This window comes from Sceloporus occidentalis, unplaced genomic scaffold, assembly GCF_023333645.1.
Source record: "Sceloporus occidentalis isolate IW3139 unplaced genomic scaffold, rSceOcc1.0.p SCAF_12, whole genome shotgun sequence".
Classification (NCBI taxonomy): Eukaryota; Metazoa; Chordata; class Lepidosauria; order Squamata; family Phrynosomatidae; genus Sceloporus; species Sceloporus occidentalis.
In genome coordinates, this window is record NW_028316992.1 from 9,416,796 (window position 1) to 9,431,755 (window position 14,960).

The window sequence follows — 14,960 nt, forward strand, 5'->3', positions numbered from 1 at the left end:
TCCCAACCTTCCCATCCACAATGAGATACAATTAAATAAATTATTAACAATTGTTAAAACAATTAGATTCTCTTCCTAGGGAGTGTTAGGTGCTTTCCTTTGGCCATTTCCTCCCTTTTCTTGGAAGATCCTCCCTTTTGTGGTGCCTTGTCCTCCTTGGTGGGGAGGACATCTCTAAGGGAAGGAGAGCACTGCCTCCCCTGCCTTCCTCCTCCAGGGCCAGACAGCCTTGGGCCCAGCCCACCTGCCCTACCTGCCTGCCTCTTCTTGGCTTCCTTGCAGCCAGCCAGAAGGAAAGGTGGGGCTGGGAGAGGCATCATCATCCCCATCTCCGCCTCCTTTTTAGGTGTTACAGCCAGAACCTGCAGGAAGAAGCCTTTCTTCTTCTGGCTGGGAGAAAGCAGGCATTTGGGCACCCAACTGAGGGGCATTGGAGCTGACTTATGATCCAAGATTTTCCAGGTAGGAGGATCCCCATCTGGGGGACAGATCTCTAAAAATATGAATATAAATACATATGTATATAGTATGTAGGGAGATCTTGTTGCACCTTTGAGACTGACTGAAAGAAGTTGGCAGCAGGAGCTTTCCTAGACTTCAGTTTACTTCCTCAGATGCTTTTAAAGACTGGAGTCTACAAAAGCTCCTGCTGCCAACTTCCTTCTTTCAGTGAGTCTTAAAGGTGCTACAAGATCTCTCTACTTACTGATTTTACAGACTAGCACAGCTATATGGTTGAATTCTGTGTGTGTGTGTGTGTGTGTGTGTGTGTGTGTGTACTATCACTCCCCAAATCCCCTAGCCATCTTGGGGGATTCTGTGCCATTCAAAAGAAATGGCTTTCTCTTTGCTTGGGATTCATTCACGGGGGGGGGTGGGGGGGTGGCGCGTACTCACTGGTCCTTAAAACAATTTTCCTTTAAAAAATCCTACTGTTTCTTTTGGTGTTAAGCAATTAAAGTTCCACTCTAGGATTATATCCACACGGCAGAAATATCCTAAGAGTTTATCAGACAAGGGGAATTGGAAGTATAATCCGATGGCAATCTGAATGCAAGCATGGGGTTTAACATTATTACGCGATAGACCGCCACACACAAATTCGGGAAATGGGAAGTCAGTCCGAATGCAATCATGGGGTTTCACCTTATTGCGTGATAGACTGCCACATGGGCAATGGCATGCTATTTTCGGGCAATGGGGAACCAGTTTGAATGCAATGCGTATTCATGTAATTGTGCGAAACTAGCGACTTTAAGTGAATGCGTTCTGGCCCCACTTTCTTTTCATTCGAATTTAAGAGAAATTCCTCCCGTTTATTATTATTATTATTATTATTATTAAACTTTATTTCTAGAGCGCTGTAATTATACACAGCGCTGTACAAAGTCCCATTTGATAAACTCCAATGTTTGACACTACTTTAAATGCTATGGTTCAATGCTATGGAATTCTGGGGATAGCAGTTGCTCTGCTCTGATGCCACAACAAACTGCAGAGCTCTGTTTTGGTGCCACAACAAACTACAGTTCCCAGAATCCCATAGCCTTAAGCCATGGCAGTTAAAGTGGCATCAAACTTGATTATTTCTACAGTGCAGATGCAGCCCAGGAGCTCTGGGAAGGTAACCAGTTGTTGCAAGGGTGTTTGGAGAGTTTGAAGGAGGTGGGTGAATAAAGCCTAGGAGAATTGGGTAAAGTCTTATAGTAAAGTTGTGTCATATTAATTTGATTATTATTCAAGGTGCCATAGAATTCTTCATTGTTTTTCTGAGATCTGTGTATCCCAGAAGAAGGGAGTTGGGTTAACCTGTTGGAACAAAACCCAGCAAAGATTCCTAGTAAATCTGTGAATCATTATGAGCTGTCCCAAGATTCTTCTTCTTGAGTCAATATGTGTTTGGTAACTGCAGATGTAGAAATGCTTCTCCTCAGGCATCACTTCTCAACTCTGGAGACAGCAAAGGAGTGTTCTCCACTACAATCATATCTAGTGCAATGAAGCATTAAAACAGTGTACTGTAAAACAAACAGTATGATTTTGATTACTGGGGGTGGGGGAATCATCTTTGCAGTATTAGTTGTTGCTTACATGGAAGCAACTTACTGTAGAGTTACTGGAAACTTACTGGAGACTCAAAAAAACAAAACAAAACAAAACAAACAAATAAAAAAACCAGCTGCTTGGGAAAGAGTATAGTTGGTATGTTGGTTGAAGTACAGGTTGAGTCTCCCTTATCCAGATTTCTGAAATCCAAAAATATTCCAAACACTAAAACTTTTTGCATGGGTTTTGCTTTCTGACGGCTCAATGTAGACATACACAATGTTCAGGCACAAAAGTATTACAAATATTGTATAACATTACCTCCCTTATATACCTTATGTGTATAAGTGTATATGAAACATACATGAATTTAGTGTTTAAATTTGGCTCCCATCCCCAAGTACTCATTTTGTACACATATGCAAATCAGGATATTCCAAAATCCTAAACATTTCTGGTCCCAAGCATTTTGGATAAGGGATACGAGACCTGTATATAATAATAATAATAATAATAATAATAATAATACATTTTATTTATAGACCGCTATTCCACAATGATCATAGCGGTGTACAGTAAAAAATTGCAATACAATATAAAATACAATGTGACAAAGGAGGGAGAAGTCTCGTCCTTCAGGCAGTCCCTGATGTTGCTAGGTCTGCCTGATGGCTCCCTCTGAGGCCGAGGTGACAGTTGAGGAGGGAGGGGCCTCTTCCTTCAGGCAGTCCCTGATGTTGCTGGGTCTGCCTGATGGCTCCCTCTGAATATGAACTATTGGGGTTTTTTGGTGTGTGTTCCATGAAGTTTGGAAACAATATTTTGTCACAATCTCCAGATTTGACATAGTAGTTCCTAGTAGTAGTTTTGCTCTGGTGGCAGGGGAAGCACTAGGATTGTGGAGAAAGCTGTGGCTATTTGAGAAGCCAAGACCCAGAATTTCCAGCTGCTTCCTTCAAAAGTCATCTTAGCAGATATCTACCACATGCCCTTCACCCTAAAAGCTAGTGAGAATTGTGTGACCCACCAAATATTGGTGAATTGCAACTCCCAGCATTCCTCACCATTTCCTTTGCTAGCTGGAGATGTAGTTCAACATCATCTGGAGGACCTCACAATTCCAGCCTATGTTTGAAAGAAGCGTCATACCATATCAAAAGAAAGCAAGGGTAGCACCTTGTTTCTGAAAAGCATTTTTCTTATGGGGATACCGTTTCAGAAGAGATACAAGCCACCTTAAAGGCAAACAGATTTTGTTTAGTTTTCTTTAAAATCTGGATGGCGAATCTGTAGCCCAGCGGATATTCTTGTACTGATACTCTTATCTGTATAGGCTGATGGGAATTGGGCTTTGACAACCAGAGAGCAACAAATCCCTGACTCCTGTCTTAAAGCCTGAAAAACAAGGGTAAGGAAATTGTGATTATATCTTTTTATCTATTTCTCTTGTTTACTTAAGTTTTCCTCTCAGAATTGCATACACCTTAAAGATTAAATTTTAAAAAACTGTGGCACAAGATTTTACAGACTAGAATCCACATTTTAAGAAACAAGACACTGGATAAAATATTACTTCTCTGGTACCTCAAGAGTGTGGTGTCCAAACCAGTGGCAGCAGATGGTTCCTATGCCAGTAGGGCAGTAAAACCACTTAGAAAATTCCAAACTTTAAAGGAACTTTGCAGTTTTTTTTAACCTATTTGGGGTTCGTGTTCAGCATCCTGGATAGTTCCTTTGGAGTTCAGGAAAATCCCATTTTAGATGCGCTGCTCCACCAACATGGAAGTCAAAAGTCAACAATAGACATTGAGCTCCACTGGAAGCCAAAGTAACACTAAGAAGGAAATAGTTACATTGGATGTGACAAATAGTATGACTGCCCCCCCCCCCCCATAACCACAAGGGATATGTCCCCAGACTCGATGTGGAAATGTGAAACCATGACTAATAGTGAACCCTATTGAAATGACTTCCAATGGAAATTGGCCATCGAGTCGTGATGGAGGACCATGAGATTCCTAGAGAGAACACCTCTCTAGGCATTTTGGGTCCTCTAGTGTGTCTCTGTGGTCAACGTCTGCCAGAAGAATACCTTAGAATCACGCTGAATGACTTAGAATATGCCTAGAGAAAACATACGTTTTTCAGACGTGGGTAATTGAAACCATGAGTACTGGTCCTGAGGATATAGGGATCATAGTGTGCTTAAGTAGCTCTAAAATGTTGGCCAGGGCTGATCAGTGGGGATACCCAGTGTCAAACAGATAGTGGCAACAACAAAATAGATTACTGCAATATTGGCTGGATGGTGTCTCGTCTAGATTGGGAATGAAACTGCAAGTTCAGTTTTATTATAGCTGGTTCTCATCATGCACTATGTAAAGCAACTAGTGGTATCTCTTCAGAACATTTGTTGTGAATATGGTATTATGGAATTGATGGTGTCAGGCTAGCAGCCACCATTTAAGATGAAAATGTAAATAATAGATGTGTGAGTTCAAATGTGACCTGTGTGAAAGCCAAGAACAGAGTCATCCCATCTTTTAGACTAGGGGTCCTTGGCCTTTGGCCTCCAGATGTATTGGATTTCATGTCCCTCACCAGTGGTCAGGGTTCTGGAAATCCAAAATATCTAGAGAGTAAAAAGGTTGAGAACCACTGATTTAGAAAGCATGAGATGGACTCCTCAAGCTACTCATCCTGGGTGTCATGAAAGGGAAGCATACACTTGTTACTATTGGTATTATTTTTCTTCTAGGGAAGTGGAAAAGCGATTGAATGATTTTCTTGCTCGGGTGACAAAATAATTTGCCTGGCCTTGCATACAATGCACCTGGACTGGGGAGGGGCATGCCACTTGGTTCTCTGCCTCAGGCAACAAAATGTCTTGGGAGGTCAAATCAAACTGCCAGCCTTGTCAGGAGGATAAATCAAACTGCAAAAGTTGATGTATTGGAGAGAGAATCTAATTTCTGTCTTCTCCTGGGCAAAATGTACTTGTTGTGATAACAATTAGTTTCTCCTCTTCAACAGATGTTGAGTGTTTTTCCATCCCTGAGTCTGTGGAATTCTCAATAGCATCATGATTTCTGCAAATGAATATGGTTCCAGTTCTTGGGAGCTCATTGTTACTATTGATCACCCTTATGAAGAACCAAAAGAGAGCACCCTCCAAGTATCAGGAGATCTTCATATTGGAGGGGTGATGCTCAAACTTGTCGAACAAATCAGTGAGTACAAAGATATTTTTGTGCCTTTCTATGGCGAGAGCCCCTGACTACATCTTCAAAATCTGCTTTGAGACCTTTCAGAGCAGTATAGTATAGGGGGAAAACAGGGCTGCTTGGGGAAAGAAGAGGCGAGAAAGTCCCATCACTTCAGCAGTATGGGTTTAATCTTACCTGTGTAAGAGTTATTTGATGTTTGTCCTGACAAAATGAATAGCCTAGTCCTTCATTTTTGACTACTGAATAGAAGATAACAATTGTTGAACCTGGTACTAGGCAAATGAAAAAAAGAAAAAGAAAAAACACACTCTTTAATATGTAGGGAAAGTCCATTTATGGGCTGGAGGAAATGACTGATTTAGACTCAAGTTATTTATGAAATTCCCTAGAGGTGATTTCTGCACTTTCATGTCTGTTGCTAGAGGAAGAAGAATGAAGGCCTAAGAATAGTAGTCTACATAAAGATTTGGAAAAATATGGAGGAGATACCCAAGTTATTCTGTTTATCTATTTGTTGAAGTTGAAGGCTTTCATTGCTGGCATCCATAGTTTTTTGTGGGTTTTTCAGGCTATGTGGCCATGTTCCAGAAAAGTTTCTTCCTGCAGCATCTGTGGCTGGCATCTTCAGAGAATGCTTTGCCTGGAAAAAGTTGGGTGTATATATACTGTGTGAGCCTGCGAATGTATATTGTTACGTTGCTGATGGCCGGCCTTAGGTTGGGAGGCTAATGTAAAAGAGGATTAATGTCTGCTAATTGGTGATCATTATCTGCTGGGAAAGCCCCTGACTCTGAATGGTTTCCGATTTCTATTTGCTGAGTCCTTATTTTGCTATTCCTCAGGACTGGTAGCCAAATTTTGTTCACTTTAAGGGTTTCTTCTTTCCGGTTGAAATTATCCAGATGTTTATGGATCTGAATGGCTTCCCTGTGCATCCTGACGTGGTAGCTGTTGGCCTGGTCCAGAATTTCAGTGTTTTCAAACAGTATTTTATGCCCAGGAAGGTTTGTAGCATGTTCTACTACTGCAGTAGCATTCTCTGAAGATGCGAGCCACAGATGCTGGCGAAATGTCAGGAAGAAAATGTCAGGAAGAAAACCTTCTAGAACATGGCCACATAGACCGAAAAACCCATAAAAAATTATATCTATTTGTTCATTCCTCTAACTCTGACATTAGGTCACTTGCTCCCAACAATCTAGGCGGCTCTTTCTCTCTCTCTTACTCTCTCTCACTCTGTGTCTATCTGTTATCTGATTTAGTTAGGGTGGCACTTAGGGTGGTACCTTAAGGATGGAAATAACTCCATCAGTGAAACAAGAGGAGGTACTTCCTCCCTCTGGAGCTCCTCACATACCCTCGAAATCTGTTCTGAAAGGTTGGAGTAAATTGTGATGCATTGTGAGGATTGAAAGGATGAGAAAGTCTCACTGCATAATTGGATTTCACTTCTACTATGACTAGGGTTGCCATATCCCGCCCCCCGGCGGGACAATCCCGGTTTGGGCGGTGCCATCCCGGTCCCGGTCCGGTTTGGCGCCCAAACCGGGACGGCCCCGCCCACCGCGGCCACCTCCGCCGCCGCGGCTCCAAGGCCTTTCTGAGGCCTGGGGCGAGGCCGGGGCGATCGCCGCCGGCCTCCTCCCCTCCTTCCTGGTCCCTGCGGGGGCCAAGAAGGAGCCGAGGCCGCGGCGATCGCCGCCGGCCTCCTCCCCTCCTTCCTGGTCCCTGCGGGGGCCAAGGAGGAGCCGAGGCCGCGGCGATCGCCGCCGGCCTCCTCCCCTCCTTCCTGGTCCCAGCCGGGGCCAAGAAGGAGCCGAGGCCGCGGCGATCGCCGCCGGCCTCCTCCCCTCCTTCCTGGTCCCTGCGGGGGCCAAGAAGGAGCCGAGGCCGGGGCGATCGCCACCGGCCTCCTCCCCTCCTTCCTGGTCCCAGCCGGGGCCAAGAAGGAGCCGAGGCCGGGGCGATCGCCGCCGGCCTCCTCCCCTCCTTCCTGGTCCCTGCGGGGGCCAAGAAGGAGCCGAGGCCGGGGCGATCGCCGCCGGCCTCCTCCCCTCCTTCCTGGTCCCAGCCGGGGCCAAGAAGGAGCCGAGGCCGCGGCGATCGCCGCCGGCCTCCTCCCCTCCTTCCTGGTCCCTGCGGGGGCCAAGAAGGAGCCGAGGCCGGGGCGATCGCCACCGGCCTCCTCCCCTCCTTCCTGGTCCCAGCCGGGGCCAAGAAGGAGCCGAGGCCGGGGCGATCGCCGCCGGCCTCCTCCCCTCCTTCCTGGTCCCTGCGGGGGCCAAGAAGGAGCCGAGGCCGGGGCGATCGCCGCCGGCCTCCTCCCCTCCTTCCTGGTCCCAGCCGGGGCCAAGAAGGAGCCGAGGCCGCGGCGATCGCCGCCGGCCTCCTCCCCTCCTTCCTGGTCCCTGCGGGGGCCAAGAAGGAGCCGAGGCCGGGGCGATCGCCACCGGCCTCCTCCCCTCCTTCCTGGTCCCAGCCGGGGCCAAGAAGGAGCCGAGGCCGGGGCGATCGCCGCCGGCCTCCTCCCCTCCTTCCTGGTCCCTGCGGGGGCCAAGAAGGAGCCGAGGCCGGGGCGATCGCCGCCGGCCTCCTCCCCTCCTTCCTGGTCCCAGCCGGGGCCAAGAAGGAGCCGAGGCCGGGGCGATCGCCGCCGGCCTCCTCCCCTCCTTCCTGGTCCCAGCCGGGGCCAAGAAGGAGCCGAGGCCGGGGCGATCGCCGCCGGCCTCCTCCCCTCCTTCCTGGTCCCAGCCGGGGCCAAGAAGGAGCCGAGGCCGGGGCGATCGCCGCCGGCCTCCTCCCCTCCTTCCTGGTCCCAGCCGGGGCCAAGAAGGAGCCGAGGCCGGGGCGATCGCCGCCGGCCTCCTCCCCTCCTTCCTGGTCCCTGCGGGGGCCAAGAAGGAGCCGAGGCCGGGGCGATCGCCGCCGGCCTCCTCCCCTCCTTCCTGGTCCCAGCCGGGGCCAAGAAGGAGCCGAGGCCGGGGCGATCGCCGCCGGCCTCCTCCCCTCCTTCCTGGTCCCAGCCGGGGCCAAGAAGGAGCCGAGGCCGGGGCGATCGCCGCCGGCCTCCTCCCCTCCTTCCTGGTTCCAGCCGGGGCCAAGAAGGAGCCGAGGCCGGGGCGATCGCCGCCGGCCTCCTCCCCTCCTTCCTGGGCCCTGAGGGTCCCAGGAACGAGGAGAGGCCCCGATCCTGGCCTCCGATCGTGGCGGGGCCCAGGCGGGGAGGGAAAGCCTCCTTAAGTGGAGGCTTTCCCTTGCCGCTTGGCCTCCGCTGCGATCGCGGTAAAATGTAGGACAGAATTTTCAAATGTAGGACACACTTTTTGTGTGTCCTACATTTGAAAATTTTGTCCTACATTTTTCCCGGTTTCGAGGTCCGGCACTATGGCAACCCTAACTATGACAGTGGGGGAGGAAAGGTGGAGGGTGTTGGCCACAAGAATAAATCACTAGCAAGCCCACTTATTATTTGGAGACCCTCTTGCGGGATCCAAGTATCCAATAAATGTTGTCTGCTTTTGAAGCTAGAATGGATAACAAGGACTAAATTCACCAGTTATATGTTGTAAATATTTGTGAAAATATTTACAACATATAACTGTTGTTAGGATGAGAAATGTACCACAAAGTAAGCGGTACCATGGAGTATATGTGGGGAGAATATAGAGCTGGTTGAGAAAAGTGATTCCAGAGTCTTAGCTGGTGAACATCATCATCTCCCAGGCTTTATCTTTGTGAAAGCTGGCCTGAGAGATAGGGATAAGTGAGTAGGAGGTGGTGAGTGAGTGCTTTGTGACTAAGTTTGGAGTGGATAGGTATTTCAGCTGTGGTTTCTGTAGTCTTTAGACCAGCACTCAGTCTGCTATGTTATGTATAGTGGTTCTCATTTCCCCTTCACATATATTCAAAGCTTAGAAAAATTACTCTTTAGACTGCAATTTCCATAATCTGCAGAATTCTGCAGGTTGTAGTCCAAAAGAGTAAGTCCTCCCAGATCTGTTCCCAGTTATGACAAGTCATTGGATTATGAGCATAAAATCAAAATCCATCTGTAAAATTCTCTAAAGGAATTAAACATTCTTGGTACTTGAGTATAAATACTCTTCAATACAGTATCCTGTCTTCAGTTACAGATATATCAAATGATAAAGTAGAAAAGGGAGGGGTTGTGCTCTAATTCTTTGGTGTAAGAAACTTACCTTGGTTCCACTTGATCAGTGTTGAGGTTGGAAATATATCATAAATTGACCATAATAAATGGAAGAATGTATTTTTTTGCTCTTGGGCTGCAATCCTATGGTGCTGAGTATACATCCTAGGGCCATAAAAAGGAGGAGACATCGCCTCCAAAACCTTTGAGAATCATCAAAGAAATTCTGACCCTGAAAGGGAAGAGCTTTCCCAAGTTTAACTCCTGTAATAGTCAGAAATATCTCTCTCATGGATCTTTGCTTATCATATCTCTAAGTCAATGGCTCATAGAGACTGAAATGGTAAGGAGAAGGAATAATTATTCCCTAAAGAACAGAACAAAGAGAAGCAGAAAGGGGACCAGTGGATTCTTCTTTCCTTTGCATTTGTTTATAACAAGTGCTGGAGTTGGGTAATTTTAGACTCTGACTTATTAAAGATATGGGGCAGAAGGATAATTAAATGGTGACATGCATTACTTCATTTGCTTCAAAATGTGGGTAGGTAAATCTGCTATATTTGCATACACACACACACACATTCTGCCCTAGACTTCTGCCCCAAAGTCCTGCCCTCATGGCACTCCTACCTGTAGTCCCTGTCCTTGCCCATCCCTAGGAGAGCTTCAGAAAACCCAGCTGTTGGAACCAGGTGTCTTCTTTTGATGTGACAAATGAAAAAAATAGAACCAGAATCTCAGTTCATTGATAACATCAAAATAAATGTTGTTTACATTAGCCGTGTTCCAACAAGCTCTCAGTGCTCACTCTTTCTTTGTCGTTGTTGTTTTTTCAGGTGTATCCCAAGACTGGTCAGACTATGCTCTTTGGTGGGAACAAAAGCAATGCTGGCTCCTAAAAACTCACTGGACACTAGATAAATACGGGGTGCAGGCAGATGCCAAGCTGTTGTTTACCGTTCAGCACAAAATGCTGCGCCTTCGCTTGCCGAGCATGAAAACTGTAAGGTTGAGCGTCAGCTTCTCTTCAGTAGTATTTAGGGTTGTTGGAGATATTTGCAGGACCCTTGGTAAGTATGGAGGCCCAGGAGAGTTGAAAGATACCAAATCATTGTTGGTCCAAAAGAATAATATATTATTATATTAATACAATATTATTATTGTCATAGTCATCAACAGTTTCACAGTCTACCAAATGTTACCAACTGGAGTTTTGGATTGTCAATAATTCAGATTCTATCCAATTATTTAGAAATCAGCAAGGTATTATCAGATAATATGGCACATGCCAATAAGAGTCACTTTTTGTGAATGTGCTGTTGTGATCCTATCTATGATAATTGCTTCCAGATGGTTTGTAAGTTCACTGGAAGTGATCGGTCTTGGATACACTTTTGTTTTGTTTTATTTTCCCAGAGGTGATGAATATCAGTGTGAATGGCTAAATATTTCATAATCTTTTCCCTCTCTTTGTATATAATCCAATCTTTGGCTTTTCTCAACCACAGCTATGTCTCACTTATTGTCTTCTAGATGCTTGTCAGTTTGAATCTTCATGTCAGCATTTTCAATGACATTTTCAGTCTTATGTTCCCACCACAAATAATATTTTTGCATAGGTTCCATTATATCATTGCAATCTCTTTAGCATGGCATTTCTTATATTTATTTTATGTGATTTTGCTGCATGAATTGATCAGGTGGTCACATTTTCTTTAAGTAGATGACATATGCACTCTATTCCTATTTTTTCCATATTTTTTATTTATTTGTTTGAATCACTTGTCTTTTGCCATGTATGTAAGTCCTGTGCAAAAAAACCCAACAAAACCCAAAAAACGATTTACTATCCACAAAGAACTGGTGGGAACATAAGCCTGACAAAGGAGTTGGAAATGGTGACATAAAAATCCTATGGAACTTTTCAGATTCAAACTACTATTACTATTATTATTGATGGTGACAATGGAAATGATAGAGTAATGATTACTTGTTTGATCTATAGGTGAATTTTCTGTTTCTGTCATCAAAAGAGATTTCTTCTTTCTTTCTTTTTTAGTACCTACACTACCTGTATCATTGTTCTAAAATACTAAAGCAGATTAATATCAACTTAGTTAATTGATATCCTAAAATTACATGCAGCAACCACCATCCCACATGACAGAAATGTCCAGGCAGAAATAGCCATTGCTGTCAAAAACCACAAAGAATCTTATGATACCTTAACAAACAACTTTTATTTGGCATCAGCATTCACATGCTGATGCTCACTTCATCAGATTCACTTTCATCCTTCCAAACTGCTCCTTCCACCTGCAGTCTTCTGGGTTCACAAAAAGACCTCCAGATGGATGGGGACTGTCTAGAACAGAATTCCTCGGAAGTTTACCATTGGAATGAAGCATTGCTTCTTCCGCTATAAATAAGTGAAAATGTTTCCTACATGTTTGTGGGAGGCTAGATCTCACTTGATAGGTGGTGGTCATCTTCACATATGGCCAGGGGACCTCTTATTTGATTGAACATCAGTGGGTTATAAGCCATACTGCAGATTCCCATTACTATTACCATGTGGGTTTAGATAGGCTTCAACTAGAAGCAGGACTTTCTTGGTAAGATCACCCAGATATCACAATGGAAAAGTTTATTGAGTCCCAGCTTTCTACTCTTTCAGGTGCTTGGCTCCTTTGTCGAACAATTTTGGCTAACAATAGCCTCTGTTTATGATTTCATTGGCTGCATCTGCACTGCAGAAATACTGCAATTTGACACTGTTTTAATTGCCATGACTCAGTGCTCTGGAATTCTGGGATTTGTAGGTTTGTCAGCCATTTAGCCTTCTCTGTCAGAGAGCTCTGGTGCCACAATTAACTACAAGTCCCAGGATTCCATAGGATAGGGGCATGGCAATTAAAGTGATGACAAACTGCAGTATTTCTGCAGTGCAGATTGCACCGTTAACATCTAGTGATACAATATTAACTTTATTGTGTATTGTTCCTCTTTCATACTCTTGAGTATTTTTATTTTATCATTATTTTTCTTAAATTTATTTGTAGATGTATATTTTATATATTTTATATATATTAGATTTTCCTGAGTAGATTTGCAGGGCGACCCAGTAAAATAAAAGTATGTTAAGTATGTTTCTGTTTTTAAAAGAGAGTAGGAGGAATGGTTCTATGATAGTCAATGCAGTAGTGAGGGTTAAGTGTTCCTTTCTCTTACATCTTTCTGGGTTTAAATTTAGTTGAATTTAATGGTGTTTGCAATGCCATAGCAGTTTGAGAGGTCCTGCCTCATCCCAGGAAGCCTGCTTTTAGGCCACAAATTTCCACATGTACACAGTAAGGTTGTGTATATCATTCACATCTACGATGGAATGTGACTTAATGCAATCACTCCCTGTAGATGGAATGTGTCACCCCAAGCCATAAAAACAGCTGTGGAGTTCACCGTCTCAAGTCCTAGACCATGCCTGTAAACATGTCTGCAGTGTCACAATTGCTGTGATGAAATCTTCAGATATTGCTCAACAGGAATTTGGCTCTAAAGTAAAGTATTCCTAAACCACAAATAAATAGTCATGGAGCTGATAAATTAGTTCAGCCTGCGGGAGGTATTTATGACCAAATTATCAGACTAAAGACAATGTTTTATATAAGACCATTATTAATGAAAAAATAGATGGAGCAGAGGATTAAGAGGTACAGAACATAACTGATAGTGTGTGTGTGTGTGCGTGTGCGTGCGTGCGCTGTGCGCACAAACACACCATCAGTTATGTTCTGTACCTCTTAATGATACCAATGGTTCATCTTTTTGCTTGAGCTGAGGAATAAAGGTGCACATTCACCAATGTGGGGCTACCATGTTCTTTATTCACAAGCAACCCTGGAAAGTTTCATTATCTCCCTATTTTCCTCAACAAGTAGGCAAATGAAATTCTAGGAATTACGGGGAAAGTGACAGAAAATAATACTCAGCAGTCTTGTTTGAATTGCCAGATCTTAGATTTTCAAGATTTGTTTGTTTTGTTTTTGTTTATTTTCAAGTCTTGTTTTTTCTAATTAACTGCTGCACATATTGAAAGTACTGTATGAAGTGTTTTTAGACTGCACCAAACCACATGATTGTTTTCATAGTCATCACAGAACACATAATAGGGGTATTATCTAAAGGGGCCAAAACAAAGGTCATAGTAAGATTTTGGATCTGATCCATCAAGTACATGAATAAGCACTTCAGACATCCAGGGCTGTTGTTATTGTTTTCTATAGAATGCACAAGTATGAACCAATTTTTAACAAACTTGATGAATGGATTACCATCCATTCATACAAGTTGAGAGCTGAGAGGAAAACTTTGACTTTCTTCAGAAAGTTACTGGGTTTGGTCCATTGTGCATGGAATTTGATGTGAAATGCATTTTAAAAATAGTAGGTGCTAACAGTCAAACGTTTGTACCATTCAGATCACAGATGAAATCATCAATATGAGATTAGGCAATTGCAGGGAAATTTTCTAGAATGGTATTCAATACAACCTATACAATGGACCCTTGTTATATTCTGGGGTTTGATTCCAAGCTCCCCTGTGGATAACAAAATCTGTGGATGCTCAAGTCCCATTAAATATAATGACATAGCAAAATTGTGTCCCTTATAAAAATGGAAAATCAAGGTTTGATATTTGAAATTTATACTTTTTTTGAAAATTTTCAAAATCGTGCATGCTTGAATCCATGTATGAAAAATCTGTGTATAAGAAGGGCCGACTTTGGAACTCCCTCCTGAGGGAGATTAAATCTGCCCTTTCTCTGTTGTCTTGTCGCTGGCAGGCAAAGACCTTCTTGTTTCAACAGGCCTTCAGCCTTTGATGATCAGGGTGGAGTGATGTGTAAATGGGTGTGCTATTTTAATATGCATTGTATATTTCAAGTGTCTTGATTTTAAATTTTCATGTTTTAATCATAGTAGTTTAATTGAAAATACTATTGAATGTTTCTTAACAACAACAAAAAAACCACCTTTGTACTTCATACTGTTTTAACTGCTCTGGTTTAATTTATGTTGTAAGCTGCTTTGAATCCCATTCAGGAGAAAAGCACAATATAAATTAAATAAATAAATAATAAGTTGCTAATATCTGCTAATGTGTTAATACAGTGGGCCCTTAGTATCCACTGGGGTTTGGTTCCAGGTTCCCCTGTGGATACCAAAATCTGTGGATGCTCAAGTCCCATTAAACACAATGAAGTAGTAAAATGGTGCCTCTTATATAAAATGGAAAAATCAAGGTTTGCTTTTCAGAATTTATACAGTCACCCCTTTGTTTCTGTGGACTTTAGATGTGTGTCCCTCACATATCCATAAGCAAGAAACAAACAGGGAAACAATAGGGCACGCACCCATGGCACCTGCCTGCAGCTACCCATGGGAGCACTCCCATTCAAGCCAATGGGGCTTGAATATATACTCATTTCTGTTGGGGGGTGGGGTGTCTGAAATTGATTGCCTGCAAAAACAAAGGGG